At 50.3% G+C, this 14015-nt stretch overlaps 2 long non-coding RNA genes across 2 annotated transcripts in view; both read right to left on the bottom strand.

Moving 5' to 3' along the window:
• Positions 1 to 4151, bottom strand: part of LOC130542948 (uncharacterized) — a 35763-nt gene extending 31612 nt beyond the window's left edge. Inside the window, exon 1 of the long non-coding RNA XR_008957879.1 lies at positions 3015 to 4151. This is a non-coding gene — a long non-coding RNA (uncharacterized LOC130542948). The remainder of the gene's footprint in view (positions 1 to 3014) is intronic.
• A 3027-nt stretch (positions 4152 to 7178) lies between these two features.
• Positions 7179 to 12592, bottom strand: LOC130542949 (uncharacterized). Its single transcript, XR_008957880.1, has 3 exons — positions 12395 to 12592; positions 9148 to 9599; positions 7179 to 7321 (listed from the first exon to the last, which is right to left on the bottom strand). It is a non-coding gene; the product is annotated as an uncharacterized LOC130542949 (long non-coding RNA).
• Positions 12593 to 14015: the final 1423 nt, after the last annotated feature.

A 14015-nucleotide genomic window follows, 5' to 3' on the forward strand; every position in this document is an offset into this window, starting at 1 on the left:
AACGGTACTGGACTCATGTAGATGTTTGGCAGATATTTTGTAAATTGTTGGGATGTCTGGGTGGCTCAGTCGGCTAAGCATCTGCCTTTGGCTCAGGTCATGATCCCAGGGTCCTGGGATCGAGCCCCGCATTGGGCTTCTTGCTCAACAGGGAGCCTGCTTCTCCCTCTGCCCACTGCTCCCCCTGCTTGTGTTCTCTCTCTCGCTCTGACAAGTAAATAAAACCTTAAAAAAAAAAAAGGTATTTCTTAAATTGTTGAACTAAAATGACATGAGTGAAACCTGATTAGGTCCAACAAAACTCCTTGCAAAATACTTGCTAGGCCCCTAACTAGTGGACCTTCTGACTTCATTATGAATAATTCGATCCTTTCACTTCCAATATGATGAAGGCCAGAAAGGGTAAGTACATTGCCTAACATCACACAGCTCCCCAGAAGCAGAGCCAGGAGCAAATTCCAGCTCCGCCTGGCCTATGGAGGGAGGAGAACCCAGTCAGGATAGGTGTAATCTCAGGAGAACCATTGGTAAGTTTTGTCACTTCTAAATAACAAGGGCGAATCTCTTAACCTTTCTGAACACCTGTTTTTTCATCAGTAAAATAGTATGGTACCTCGACTTCAACAAATTCGGATGGTTACATAAGATAATGAGCCTAAGAAAGCTTAGCATATTGTAAAGATTCCTTAGCTGCTCAGTGAATCTAAGGGAGAACTAACAGGTGCTCAGAGGAGAGGAGGCCGCGCTCACGGGGATAGCGATGATTCTTTGTTGAGACGGCGGTGTCGGGTGGGAGACTTTCCATGCGTTATTTCACTTATAATCCTTACCACACCCTCCGAGGTTGGTTGTAATTCTAATTCCTTCTCCAGCTGAAGATACCGAGGCTCAGAGAGGTTTTCTGACTTGCCCAAGATCGCAAAGATTAACTCCCCTCGGTCTGACCCCAGACTGCGTTCGGAACCGCTGTGCCCCACTGAAGGACAGTGGCTGTTATGTCCTCAGAGACCTTTTTAATTTCAAACACTTGGGAGATATAGAGGGCACGGTTTGCCTCCCAGCAGGACCGGGCTAAAGGCATTTCCGGAGTCTGGGAAGAGCTAGCCCTTTGAAATCTCTGCAGAGGGACACTCCAGCTGTATGAACCATGCATTGCAGGGGCTCATAGTTTCAATATCTAGAATCCGATTTGCTGTGATTTCCTACCATCTCCACCCTTGGTAAGAAATTTCCTTCCAGAAGTAGAGTCACCGTTGAGGCGTGCGTGTGTGTGTGTGTGTGTGTGTGCGTGCGTGCGTGTGTGTGTGTGTGTGAGAAAGAGAGAAAGAGACAGAGAAACAGCAAGGCAGAGAGATATCAGAAACACACACACACCCCCGCACGCACGCACGCACGCACACACACGCCCTCACCTTAATTCATGGATTTCTCTAGCCCAGTGATTCTCAAAGTGTGGTCCGTGGACCCGCAGCATGAGCACAGGCTAGGGATTTGTTGCAAGTGCAGAAAACCGGGCCCTCCCCCGACCCAGAGACTCTGGGGGTGGGGCCCAGGACTCGGTGGGTCAGGGAACCCTCCAGGGGATTCTTCATGGACACTGAAGTCTTCAAGCAACGACGGTAGCCTGCAAAAAGCCATCTCTCCGTTCTCCCCACCCCCTTCTCCAAATTGAGCCTAAGAATAAATCACGGTTCTTCTTGGCCTTTAAATGTCAAGGATCTGAGCTCAGAGAACAAGGCCCTCCACTGCAAAGGCCCCGAGCCGAAGCCTTGGCCCTGGGAGCGTCGGAGCCCCGGCCTTGGCCAGGGTGGCATTTGCAACCAGCTCGGAAATCACGGCTTCTCGGAAAGGCACCTCCCTGTCACTTGGAAAGAGGATAAAATTCACGTTGGGAAGGATGATACAAAAGACGGACCCAGTAGGGAAGCCGCGGCGGCCTCCCCGTGGAAAAGGCCGGCGTGGGGGAAGGGAGGAGGGGCTGAAATGAGGGGGCTCCTGGGGCCTGTGCTGCCTCCCCGAACTTGGGCCATAAACACTCCCTGCGCTCGGCAGCTGGGATGGCCTCATTGGGTGCCGCTCAGCCGCTTCAGTCATATAAAGAGCGATAAAGGAGGACAAGGGCGGAATAACCTCTAAATAAAAGATGAGGTAATTTTGAAGGCACATTAGGATTTTATGTGTATTATGGTTTGCGGTTTTTTATTCAAACCCAGGGAGGGCCAGGCGCTCGGCTGCACGGAGCTGTCACCCCCATAAAGCACCAAGGCTAGCCCTGCAGACAGGGGAGGGCTGGGCCTTGCAGCTTGGGGGCCTTGGGGGAGGCAGGGGGGAAGAAGGGAGAAGACGGTGTCCGTCTCCTGAGCCGGGGGTGTATGGCATTAGGCACCGCCTTGGGCTCTGCCCTTTCTCTCGGGTTTGCATCTCCCCAAAGGGGAAGGCTGCTAGGAACCCCCCTAGGGCCATGGAGACCCGTCCTCAAATGACACGTTGACCCATGGTGGCCTGGTGCCCCTTGGAAGTTCCACCGTGGGCTGAAGAGAGGCGACGTTTTGCAATTCAGAGAGCATTGCCCTTAGGGAACCGGAATGTCCCAACGGCCCAGAAGCCTGGAAGAGGATGAGAAGCCCCTTTTCAAAGGGCCGAGAAGATCCAGGTGGGAAAGGGTGGGAGGGTGGGGTGGACAGCCCCATGCGAGTCTTTCTATAATCTCTTTTTAGGTTGCTCAACACGGTAAGGAAGTCGAGCTTTCCTGGAAGACAGGGGCCCGACAACGAACCGCAAGCCTCTTCGCTGCCTGTGTCTCCCAGGTGACCTTGGATTGTGCCACAGGCGCTCACAGCTTACCTGTCCCCGCTGCCGGCCCCTCCAAGGCCCCAGCAAGCCCCGGGCACCCGCTACACGACCGCTCTGCACTAGGGGCTTTCCTGGCATATCTCCAGCCCCCCATAGGGTGGAAACTTTGTCCCCCCTTGACAGATACAGAAATCAAGGCTCACAGCGGCGTAATCACTTACCCAAGACACAGGCAGGGGAGTCGGGATTCAAATTCAGGTCTCCTCACCCCGGCACTCCCATCACATGCAGCAAATGGTCTGAAGACGGTGGTGTTCCGAACGGTGTGTTCCTGGTACTGGGAACAGTTGAGGCTGGTGGGACACTCACCACGCGTGAAGCACTGCTCTGAATTCTGCGGTATCTCGTGTAATCCTCCCCACAGCAGGAAATGCAGACGCAGAGAGGCAGGATACATCGAGAAGGTCACACGGGTCGGAAGCCGAACATCCAGGCCACAAACCACAAGGAAATGTATACACGAGCCGCGTTATGTTCAGCATTGCTTAGGTGATTAATGTGTTGGCAACAGCTTCTATGGGCCATAGCAGGTGCTTGGAGGGGACGGAAACCTGCCAAGATGGAGGAACGGGCCCTGCCTTCAGAGCAGCCTAGGGTGGACCGAGGGACAGACAGACTCTCGCAGAAAGGAAATGAAATGGTCAGGGGAGAGCCTTGGGTCTTGGACGTCTTTACACTTGGGTCTTCAGTGACCCTCGAGTCTTCTGTTTACGGTGGGGTCTCAGCAAGCCTGTCCTTCTAGAAGATTTTCCTGGGCTTGCTCCCACAGAGACGTGCAGACACAAGCAAGCTTTGCGAGTCCCTGGTGTCTGCTAGCCTAATTTCCTGAGTCAGCAACAGCAACGTGCAGATACTTTCCGAAGCCTTTCAAGGACCAGGTAACCCGGTGTTTTTCAAATCCTGGAAAGGGCATCCAGGCCTCTGCTTCCACCCCTGGGGTATAACCATGGTACTGTTTCGAGATTGCCTGGGCCACCTGCTGGGAGTCGGAGTTCCCCTCACCCCAGCAGAAAGGGGCATGACAAAATAAATATATCGATCCCTAGAAGACAGAGCTGCGGGATTACAGAATCGGGGTCCCTCCTATCCGGGACTTCTGCTCCCCAGCTGTAGGATCTTCAGCAAGTACTTAACCTCCTTGCACCTCTATTTCTTCGTCTGTAAAATAGAATAGAGATCATCACTGTACTGACACAGTGTGGTAGGGAGGGATACGCGGGCTCTTAGAAGTGCTCTTGGAGTGCTCTTAGAAGCATCTGGTGAGCGGGCCATCAACACGGCTCCTGGCTCTTCAATGAACCACTATTTATGGAGAAGCAGCTGGGATTAGGATGACCGACATGACCATGGTCTATACAAAGTGTCTGCCACACACACGCTCGTCCGGGGACTGCTGCCTCCCGGGACCTTGGCAGGGGGGTCCTGGTATAAAGAGGTCAGGGTCTTCTCACCGGGGCTCAGGGGTACGCACACTCCAGATCCAGACAGGCGAGGGTCACATCCCGATTCCTCACTTATTAGCTGTGAAATCTCATGTGACCCAATTACCTGTTGGAAGCTTCAGTTTCTTCATCTGTAGAAGGAGAGATAATGATGGCTGCTGTCTCCTAGGTTCTCCTGCTAGTTCGGTTGAGCTCTATACACCTGCTGGCAGCCCCTGGCACTTTCCACTGGGACATCTGGGATCCTGGAAATGGGGCCTCCATTCCGTCCAGACAGGAAATCCTAGTCCTTACTCCATCTCTCGCTCAGCTATGTATCAGGCCGAACCTACCTCTGGATAGGGCAGACGACAGAGGGGCCAGACAACCACAGAGCCACTGCCCTACCCGCGGCACTCGGGAAGACTTCTGGAAGCGACATCTCATTCTTTCTCCTTAGCTAGACCATCCCTGGGGATATCCCACTGAAGGAAGGCCTTCTGTCCCTCCGTCCAGATCTGTGAGCCCCTCTCCAGGCCTACCTTCACCCCATTATTCTCCCAGGAAGTTCACTCCCCCAGGGTTCTCATCAGAGGCTGTCCATGCCTCACTCCTCAAGTCAATTAGTCAGCAAGCAAATATACAGTAGAAACTTCCGTGGGCCGCCACCTCTACCGGTCAGTGGGAACCAGGCCCTACCTTCTTGTCTGACAAGCATTTAATGGATATCCGCAAATAATTAATTACCACGTGATGAATGTTTCGCCACACAAGAAACAAGGCAAGATAAAAGGGGGAAAAGCATTGGCGAGTGGGCCCCCCCCCAGAACCATCAGCTCAGCACAGCTATATTCAGGAGGGGACTGGCTTCCTCCCACTTTGAAAGGCCCTGCCTGGTGGTGTCTGTGGACATAGTCTCCTGAACCCCCCCCCACCTCATGACCCACATGAGCATTGCCTCTGATTACTCATTAACACACGTCAAGGTGGCAGAGGAAAGCTCCGGGTGGCTTTGTGTCCACTTATCCAAGGGAGTGAGTCCATGTGCACGGAGTGCTTCTACCGAGAAGACTCCGGGATATTTCATCCCTGGCAGCCCCGCGTGAGGAGCCGGAGTCCGGTGACTGATTTTTCTATAATGAATAAGTAAGTGATTCAGAAAAAAGGGAAGGCACAGGAAGAAGCTGAATCCACTTAGGGAGAAGGATGACTCATAGGAAGGCTGACCTTACGGTCCAGTTTGCCGGGGACAGTCCCAGAGCACGCCTGCTTCCCTGGGCAATTATGATTCACACCCCCTTTCACTCTCGAAAGGCTCCAGGGACATGCTCTAGTATCTGGCGGCCCATGTGCTACAGAAATGCCACACTGCAGTTCTCCAGCTCGTGACCGTGGGTACCGTGCGCACCCTCAGTGGCAGGTGAGCTGGAGAGAGAGGTCTGCCCACAGCGTCTCCCACTGAGGGTCTGACTTGTGCACCAGAGTCTGATCTCTAGCTGTGGACTTTCAGGTATTCTGGGGAGATTCAGGCGAAACCCTCGCAAAAGGCATCTTCAAAATGAATGCATCTAAAACCCAAGTCCCCCAATTACATATTATCAACGATGGGCATTCCACGTCCCCAAAATCAAAAGACTCACTTGATTTATCTTTCTTGAGCTTCAAATTCATTGTCTTTCCAACGTGGGTGACCACACCTGTTTGACCTCCTAGAGAACTGCTGGAACTCACCAACGACCTCACGCGTACGCTTTCTAAAGCGTGACATGGAACCCATGCAAGGCGCTATTAATTAGTATTAGTTAGTTCGACGTCGTTATAGAGCCTTACCTACCCAGTTGCAGTGGCCTTTGGTGAACACAACTCGGCCCTGCTGACATGCCCCTCCACTCGCTCCGACGGCAGACACGAGAACTAGGTCACATTCTTTCTCGTTCCACCGCCAACTTCTGAACCTTCCTGTGCCCTGTTCCACCGTGACCTCCTTCAGGACAGGGAGCTGTTCCTGCTCCCTCCTGCACCAACAGGCAAAGCCTACCGCCTGGCACCTTATAGATGCTCAGTAATTTCTGCTGAAAAATAAATAAAAGAAATCCCAGCTCCCGAGTCCCGAGCTGCCTCTGGGAAGCCTGCCTCTGAGCCCTTCTAGCTCCTTCTCTATGTCCCTTGTCAAGCTGCACTCCAGGGTGGGTACTGCTGCTGAACATCTCCTGAGTTCCGCTCCTCCGAGGCTGCTTTCTCACCTGTGCCTCTCCCCTCCCCCTGCCTGATCCTCCAGACAAGACACCTGGCAGTGGTTGTTGGGCAAATGTTTTCATCTCTTCAGTTTGGTGTGTTTCTCTCGGGGCCCCCTCTTGCCTCTCTCCCTCACCCATGGATCTATCACCCTTCAGATCCTAGTGAGAGCATCACTTCCCCCAGAAGCCCTCCCTGCCACTCTGACTTGGAGGAACCCTTCTCTTAACCCCCTCAGAGCGTCCTGGGTCCTGTTCTTAATGCTCACCTCGGTAGGACTGTTGCAGAACGGGATTCTTTTTTCTCAATGCGCAGCTTCTAAACTGGACTGTGAGTGGAACCAGAGCGGTTGCCTGCCTTGAGCACTGCTCTAGCCCCAGAGCCTCGCACAGTGCTGAAGGGACAATAAATACTGGTCAAACGCATGTGTTCAAGTGGGGAGGACACTGAAGTGGACGTGTCTGGGAGCTGCTTGGAAGACCAGGGAGGGCGTTCTGCTGGGTCCACTAAAATCATGATCGTAACCACGTCTTGTCAACACCTCCAGAGGGTCCGGCCCTGAGGCTAGTGTACATACATAAGTAATAAACATGTAATTGCAGCATGCTGCTGGGAGGATTAAGTGCATAATATATATTAAATGATATATATATAAAGGGGCACCTGGGTGGCTCAGTTGCTTAAGCAGCTGCCTTGGGCTCAGGTCGTGATGCCAAGGTCCTGGGATCGAGCCCCACGGTCGGCTCCGTGCTCAGCCAGGGGCCTGCTTCTCCCTCTCCTTCTGCCTCTCCCCTCCCTCGTGTGCACTCTCTCTGACAAATAAATAAACAAAATGTTTAATAAATAAATAAATAATATATATGTATGTATACTTACTCATTTAACTCCCCACACATACTGAGGAAAGATTCCGATTTTACAGATAAGAAATATGAGAAATATACCCAGCTTTGACATCTGAATTACATCAGGGAAACACTCAACTGGACAGTTTTATCCACCACATCACCCACAAGTCCCAGAAATCTATGAATAGAGGTGTACATGTGAGACTGTATTGGAGGGCCTTAAAGAAATTCTAAGAAATATAATTATGACAACTTTCACTTTTTTTTTGTCCTAGTTTTGTGTCCGTGCACGTGAAGGTGTAGGAGGAGGGAACGCAGAGAGACTTAATCCTGTTTTCCTACTTTCTCCTAGAACTGCGTTCTGGCTCTGCGTGGGCAATCTGGGTAGGGGGAAGGGGCGGGGGGTGCACCTGCCGAGCATCGCCCTGGGACGTCGCCTCTCCTCTGAGTCTCCTCACCTACAGAAAGTGGGTAAATATCACTGATCATGAGGGGTTTGGAGATTGAATTAACACTTGCGAAGCACTTTGAGATGCAAGGGCTGGTAGAGGAGCTATTCGTGTCACAACCCAGGACCTGCCCCTCCTGGGCCACCCTGTCCTCCACAGAAGCCACATTGTCGTTCCTTGTCCCCTACACCCGGGCTTCTTGTACCACACTGTTCTCCGTTCCTGGGTCGGTTTGCAACACCCCAGTTCCTCTTCTCTACATAGTGAAGCTCCAGGAACATTTCAGATCCCATCCGCTCTCCGCTCTGTAGTCTTCCCTAATCCTTCCTTCCTTCCTTCCTTCCTTTTTTCCTTCCTTCCTTCCTTCCTTCCTTCCTTCCTTCCTTCCTTCCTTCCTTCCTTTTTTCCTTCCTTCCTTTTTTCCTTCCTTCCTTCCTTCCTTCCTTCCTTCCTTCCTTCCTTTTTTCCTTCCTTCCTTCCTTCCTTCCTTCCTTCCTTTTTTACTTCCTTCCTTCCTTCCTTCCTTCCTTCCTTCCTTCCTTCCTTTTTTCCTTCCTTCCTTCCTTTTTTCCTTCCTTCCTTCCTTCCTTCCTTCCTTCCTTCCTTCCTTTTTTCCTTCCTTCCTTCCTTCCTTCCTTCCTTCCTTCCTTCCTTCCTTCCTTCAGCAAGGCTTTGTGGAGTGCCAACTGTCCCAGGCTCTGTGCTAAGCACCAGGGACTCTGAGTTGAATACTCTTGTCCCCATGTAATGGAAGAAGAGACTGACGTTCAGACAGGCCATACAACTCGCCCAAGGTCACACAGCAAGTTAGCAGCTGAATGAGGAAGGAATCAAGATGGAAACCCACATTTCTCAGGCTCCAGGACCCCCAGTGTTGCCTCTGCTTGGCACCACCTCTGACCGCAAGTCAAGCTACGTAGTCCAACAGGGAAAGAGTTCTGAGTCACCGAATACCACTCGCAAGCTCAGTACACCAGGTGACTCAATCTCACCTATACGGGTTGTCCTTGAAATTCCTTTCCTCACCAGTTGCCTGTCCATAGTGTCACCAAGTGGATGACTTATGGTTGCAGCGAGAGGAAGGGAAAGCACTTCATTCTACGAAAGAAAAACCTTATGCTTGCCCCCCTGGCCCACCCCTTCCAGTCACATTGTCACTGCTGAGGTTCCCTCAAATAAAAACTTCACAGATCTCTCTTTTTGATGCCAGGGAGGAAAATTCAGGAGAGTAGATAGTAAAGTGGGCTTTGAACAGACCCAGAAGAGATCCCTGACCTGCTACTTACTGCATGCAAGACCTTGGGCAAACCAGAAAAACTCCTTGGGACTCAGTTTACTTACCTGTACAATGGGCATCGTGGTGGCCCCGATCTCCTCGGGCTGCTGTGAGTATGCCGTGAGCTCCCATTTGGAGAGCCTCAGGCCTGACACAGTGCAGGCCGGATAAACTCACTGGCTCCACTTTCTAGGGTGTAGACACTTGCAGGCCACTCACCAGTATCTCAAAAAGTACATACTAAATCCAGCCCTGGAGTCTGCCTTAGGCTTAGTGCCTCAGACGTACACGGGGCTCGCTGTCCACGGTCCTTAGCTTCTGTGATTCCGCTTCAACACTTTTGCCATGAGAGTATCAGGCTCAGACAGCTTTGCCGAGGCGTTCTGGAATTCTGCACGTGGGTTCATACTGGCTTCCTTTCCTCCCACGGGAGCTCAGCGCAGCTAGGCGGTCGTTCAGCACCCGTTAGAAAACCATCGACGCGGTTCATCATTGCACCAGTCGCCCTGGACCCTGGCTAAGCAGGAGGCGAAGGACCAAGGTTTATGATCAGCCCTCAAGAGAAGCTAAGTTTCCCCCAGACTCATAAGGAGTTCTTGAACAAGAGGCTGCAAATGGAGGACACTTGGCCCCTGACAGGTTTGGGCTGGCTGCTTTTGAAAATTCAATTTTATATTAAAGGACAATTTCTGACTTCTCTTGACACATTGGAAGATCCGGCAAATCTGAGCCTATATTGTGGTATGGCAGCAATGAGCTGGAGCTGAGGGACTTAGGCCGTCCGCTGCCCAGCCCCCTGCCCCCTCCATGCACAGTATCCCACAACGGAAAGGGTCTGCTTCACGCACCTGCATTCCTTGCCTTAGCCTTGTAGGCGTTTGAGTCTCCCATCCCTAATGGAGCCCTTTCCAGGAACTAAAGCATATTGTTCCTTCTGCCTGGAAAGCCTTGGCCACCCAACACCCTTTCTCTGCCACGTGGACTCCTCATCCTTCAAGACCAACTCAATTACCACCTCCTCCAGAAAGCCTTCCAGGATTACTACCTCCTCCCTTCCCAGACTGGGTTCCTAAACATTTCCGATGTCTACTGCTGCACAACAATGCCTTCAAACAGCAACAAACCCAGGTCAGCCCTGTTGATGCGACAGAGAACTGATGACATCAGGGTCCATCACCGAGACGAGCTACCACACAGTTTCAGTTGGCCTCCAGCCTCTGTCAGGGCACTTTCCCTGCTGTATTGAAGTTCTTGCCTTCTAGATCTCCCCCTGTGAAATTAGGACTTAATGTGGGAATTGTCTCTGTAATTCTGATATCCCCAATGCTGGCAAACAGTTCCTGTGAGCTTCCTGAGGGGAGACGTCTGTCTGTCTTGATCTCTGGTAAAGCTCTAGCACCTAGAACACAGTCGGAGCCCGAAAAATAAACATTGATGTAAACAAATGAGTGAGCCAACTCATTTATTGGCAATCTCTGGACCAGATGTCAGGAACGTTGTTATGTTATTTCAAATTGTAAATTTTAAAAATTCAAGATTCTCTTCCATAGGGAAGGTTCTAGAGATGTTCAGAGGCGTTCACCCATGAGCATTTGTGGAGGATGCAAAATGCAATCATGTGAGCACAGGGCCTCACTCCGTGCTCAGCACCCAGCAGGCACCCAGCCGGGATTAGCTCCTGTCGCTGCGTAAACCCCACCACCCAGCTGCAGGGACCTCCCTCATTCAATAGAGTGCGGTGGCCAAGGGTATGAATTCGTGGAGGATGACTAGGCTTTCCTACCTATCAGCAGAAGGAGCTTTAGCAAATACTGGGCCTCTCTCTGCCTCCAGCTTCTCATCTGTAAAATGGGAGTGGACATAGATGGCTTTTCCCATTCCCGTGGTGAGGCCCGAAGGAGACTCTGTGTATCACTCGGCCCAGGGCCAGCCGCAATTACAGGAAACGTGGAAGAAATGCTAAATATTTTCACTATCCAGCCCTTCCACTGCAAGGCTGCAAAGGAATATATTTAAAACATCAAAAAGATAATTTAATAAACAGCATTTTTAATGTCTCCATTAGTACGGATTAGAGGATTAAATCTATTCTAATTCCTGCTGTCTGGAGTATGCCAGCTAGTATGCCAGCTAGGCCTCTGCAAATATAGAACCACTCCACCTACCTTTCATTTGAGGAGGAGAAAAAAAAAGAAAAATCAATGCCTTTTTGTTTTCCTCTCTTATCCTCTGCTTGTTTGTATGCCCAAATAAGGTTACTGCACAAACCACAATTGTGCGATCCATAAATAATGAGCAGCCTTTCCATGTGCTCTGTATCAGCACAGAAAGGTCTAAATGGTTTTTTTTGTTTTTTGTTTTTTTTTGTCCAAACCTTTTCCTGCCCCAGATCTGGCCCTACACGTCAATATAGGCAGCCTGGCTGGCGTAGAAAAGCCCGACTGACCTGTTGACCCAGTTTGCAGAGACGGCACCATGCAGAAACACTTAAGCAGCAGCTGCCGAGAAACCTTTGGCCGCACAAGCCGAAAGCTGCTCACTGACTCACTGCGATTAGCCCTTGAGCCTCTGTTGCATCGGAGCCCTGGACCCCAAGCACCTTGGAAGCCTTGCCAATGCCCCCTCTTGTCCTGTGTCTATTACAAGCAAAGAGCAAAGAATAGCAAAGGCTTTGCTGATGTTGCTAGAAGGGGCCCGCGGTAATGTGGCAAGATCGAGGGAGCAAACCCCCCCGAGCCGGCGCCCAGAAGGGCTTTCCAGGAACACGGCAGATGTTCCCTCTGCAGCCCTCATCTGGGTCCTTCCACCTGTTGCCCCTGTCTACCCTGCTATTCCCGCTGCAGAGGACAGAAAGGCAAAACAATCCAGCTACACGTGGTTCTCCCCCACAAGGCTCGGGCCTGAAATACCGGGGAACGTGGCCTGCCACCTAAGGATCACCCCCAAAATCACATTTCACGTAGTCGGCCCCATCTTTTGGAAGGTGGCGTGCAGGTATTCCCAGCTCCTCTGTCTCCACTCCTGTTGGAACTCAGAGTCCCACGATCACGAAAAGCCATCAGTCAGTCGTGGGGCACCTGAGTGGCTCAGTTGGTTAAGCATCCGATTCTTGGTTTCGACTCAGGTCATGATCTCAGGGTCGTGAGATCGAGCCCCACATTAGGCTCTGTGCTCAGCACTGAGTCGGCTTGGGATTCTCCCTCTCCCTCCTCCCCTGCCCCTCCCCCCTGCTCGCTTGCTCTCTCTTTCACAAATAAATAAATCATTCCTAAAAAAAAAGAAGAAAGGAAGAAAGAAATCAGTCGGTCTTACTTTGAGCACTTTTCAGTTGACTGACAGCTGTCCCGTGTCGTTACTTATTTCACTTGATCATAGAACTGCTCAGCTATTTACAAATGGGAACATTGAAACCTCTCGAAACAAAGTAGCTTGCCCAAGGCCATGTGTCAGTCCATAGCAAATCCATGAGTACAAATGGTGTTTCTCATCTCCAAGGAACTGTTGAAAAGGAAAAACAAAGCTGGGGGCATCACAATGCCAGATTTCGAGCTGTACTACAAAGCTGTGATCACAAAGACAGCATGGTACTGGCACAAAAACAGACACATAGACCAATGGAACAGAATAGAGAGCCCAGAAATGGACCCTCGGCTCTTTGGGCAACTAATATTTGATAAAGCAGGAAAAAACATCCGGTGGGAAAAAGACAGTCTCTTCAATAAATGGTGCTGGGAAAATTGGACAGCTACATGCAAGAGAATGAAACTTGACCACTATCTCACACCATACACAAAAATAAACTCCAAATGGATGAAAGACCTCGATGTGAGACAGGAATCCATCAAAATTCTAGAGGAGAACATAGGCAACAACCTCTACGACATCGGCCAAAGCAACCTTTTTCATGACACATCCCCAAAGGCAAGAGAAACAAAAGATAAAATGAATTTATGGGACTTCATCAAGATTAAAAGTTTCTGCACATCCAAGGAAACAGTCAGAAAAACTAAGAGGCAGCCCACGGAATGGGAGAATATATTTGCAAATGACACTACAGATAAAGGACTGGTATCCAAGATCTACAAAGAACTTCTCAAACTCAATACACGAGAAACAAATAAACAAATCAAAAAATGGGCAGAAGATATGAACAGACACTTTTCCAATGAAGACATACAAATGGCTAACAGACACATGAAAAAATGTTCAAAATCATTAGCCATCAAGGAAATTCAAATCAAAACCACACTGAGATACCACCTTACACCAGTTAGAATGGCAAAAATAGACAAGGCAAGAAACAACAATTGTTGGAGAGGATGTGGAGAAAGGGGATCCCTCCTACATTGTTGGTGGGAATGCAAGTTGGTACAGCCACTCTGGAAAACAGTGTGGAGGTCCCTTAAAAAGTTAAAAATTGAGCTACCCTATGATCCAGCCATTGCACTACTGGGTATTTACCCCAAAGATACAGACGTAGTGAAGAGAAGGGCCATATGCACCCCAATGTTCATAGCAGCAATGTCCACAATAGCTAAATTGTGGAAGGAGCCGAGATGCCCTTCAACAGATGACTGGATTAAGAAGTTGTGGTCCATATATACAATGGAATATTACTCAGCTATCAGAAAGAACGAGTTCTCAACATTTGCTACAACATGGACAGCACTGGAGGAGATAATGCTAAGTGAAATAAGTCAAGCAGAGAAAGACAACTATCATATGATTTCTCTCATCTATGGAACATAAGAACTAGGATGATCGGTAGGGGAAGAAAGGGATAAAGAAAGGGGGGGTAATCAGAAGGGGGAATGAAACATGAGAGACTATGGACTATGAGAAACAAACTGAGGACTTCAGAGGGGAGGGGGGTGGGGGAATGGGATAGACCGGTGATGGGTAGTAAGGAGGGCACGTATTGCATGGTGCACTG

The sequence above is a fragment of the Ursus arctos genome, unplaced genomic scaffold (genome assembly GCF_023065955.2).
Source record: "Ursus arctos isolate Adak ecotype North America unplaced genomic scaffold, UrsArc2.0 scaffold_6, whole genome shotgun sequence".
In the NCBI taxonomy this organism is placed as follows: Eukaryota; Metazoa; Chordata; class Mammalia; order Carnivora; family Ursidae; genus Ursus; species Ursus arctos.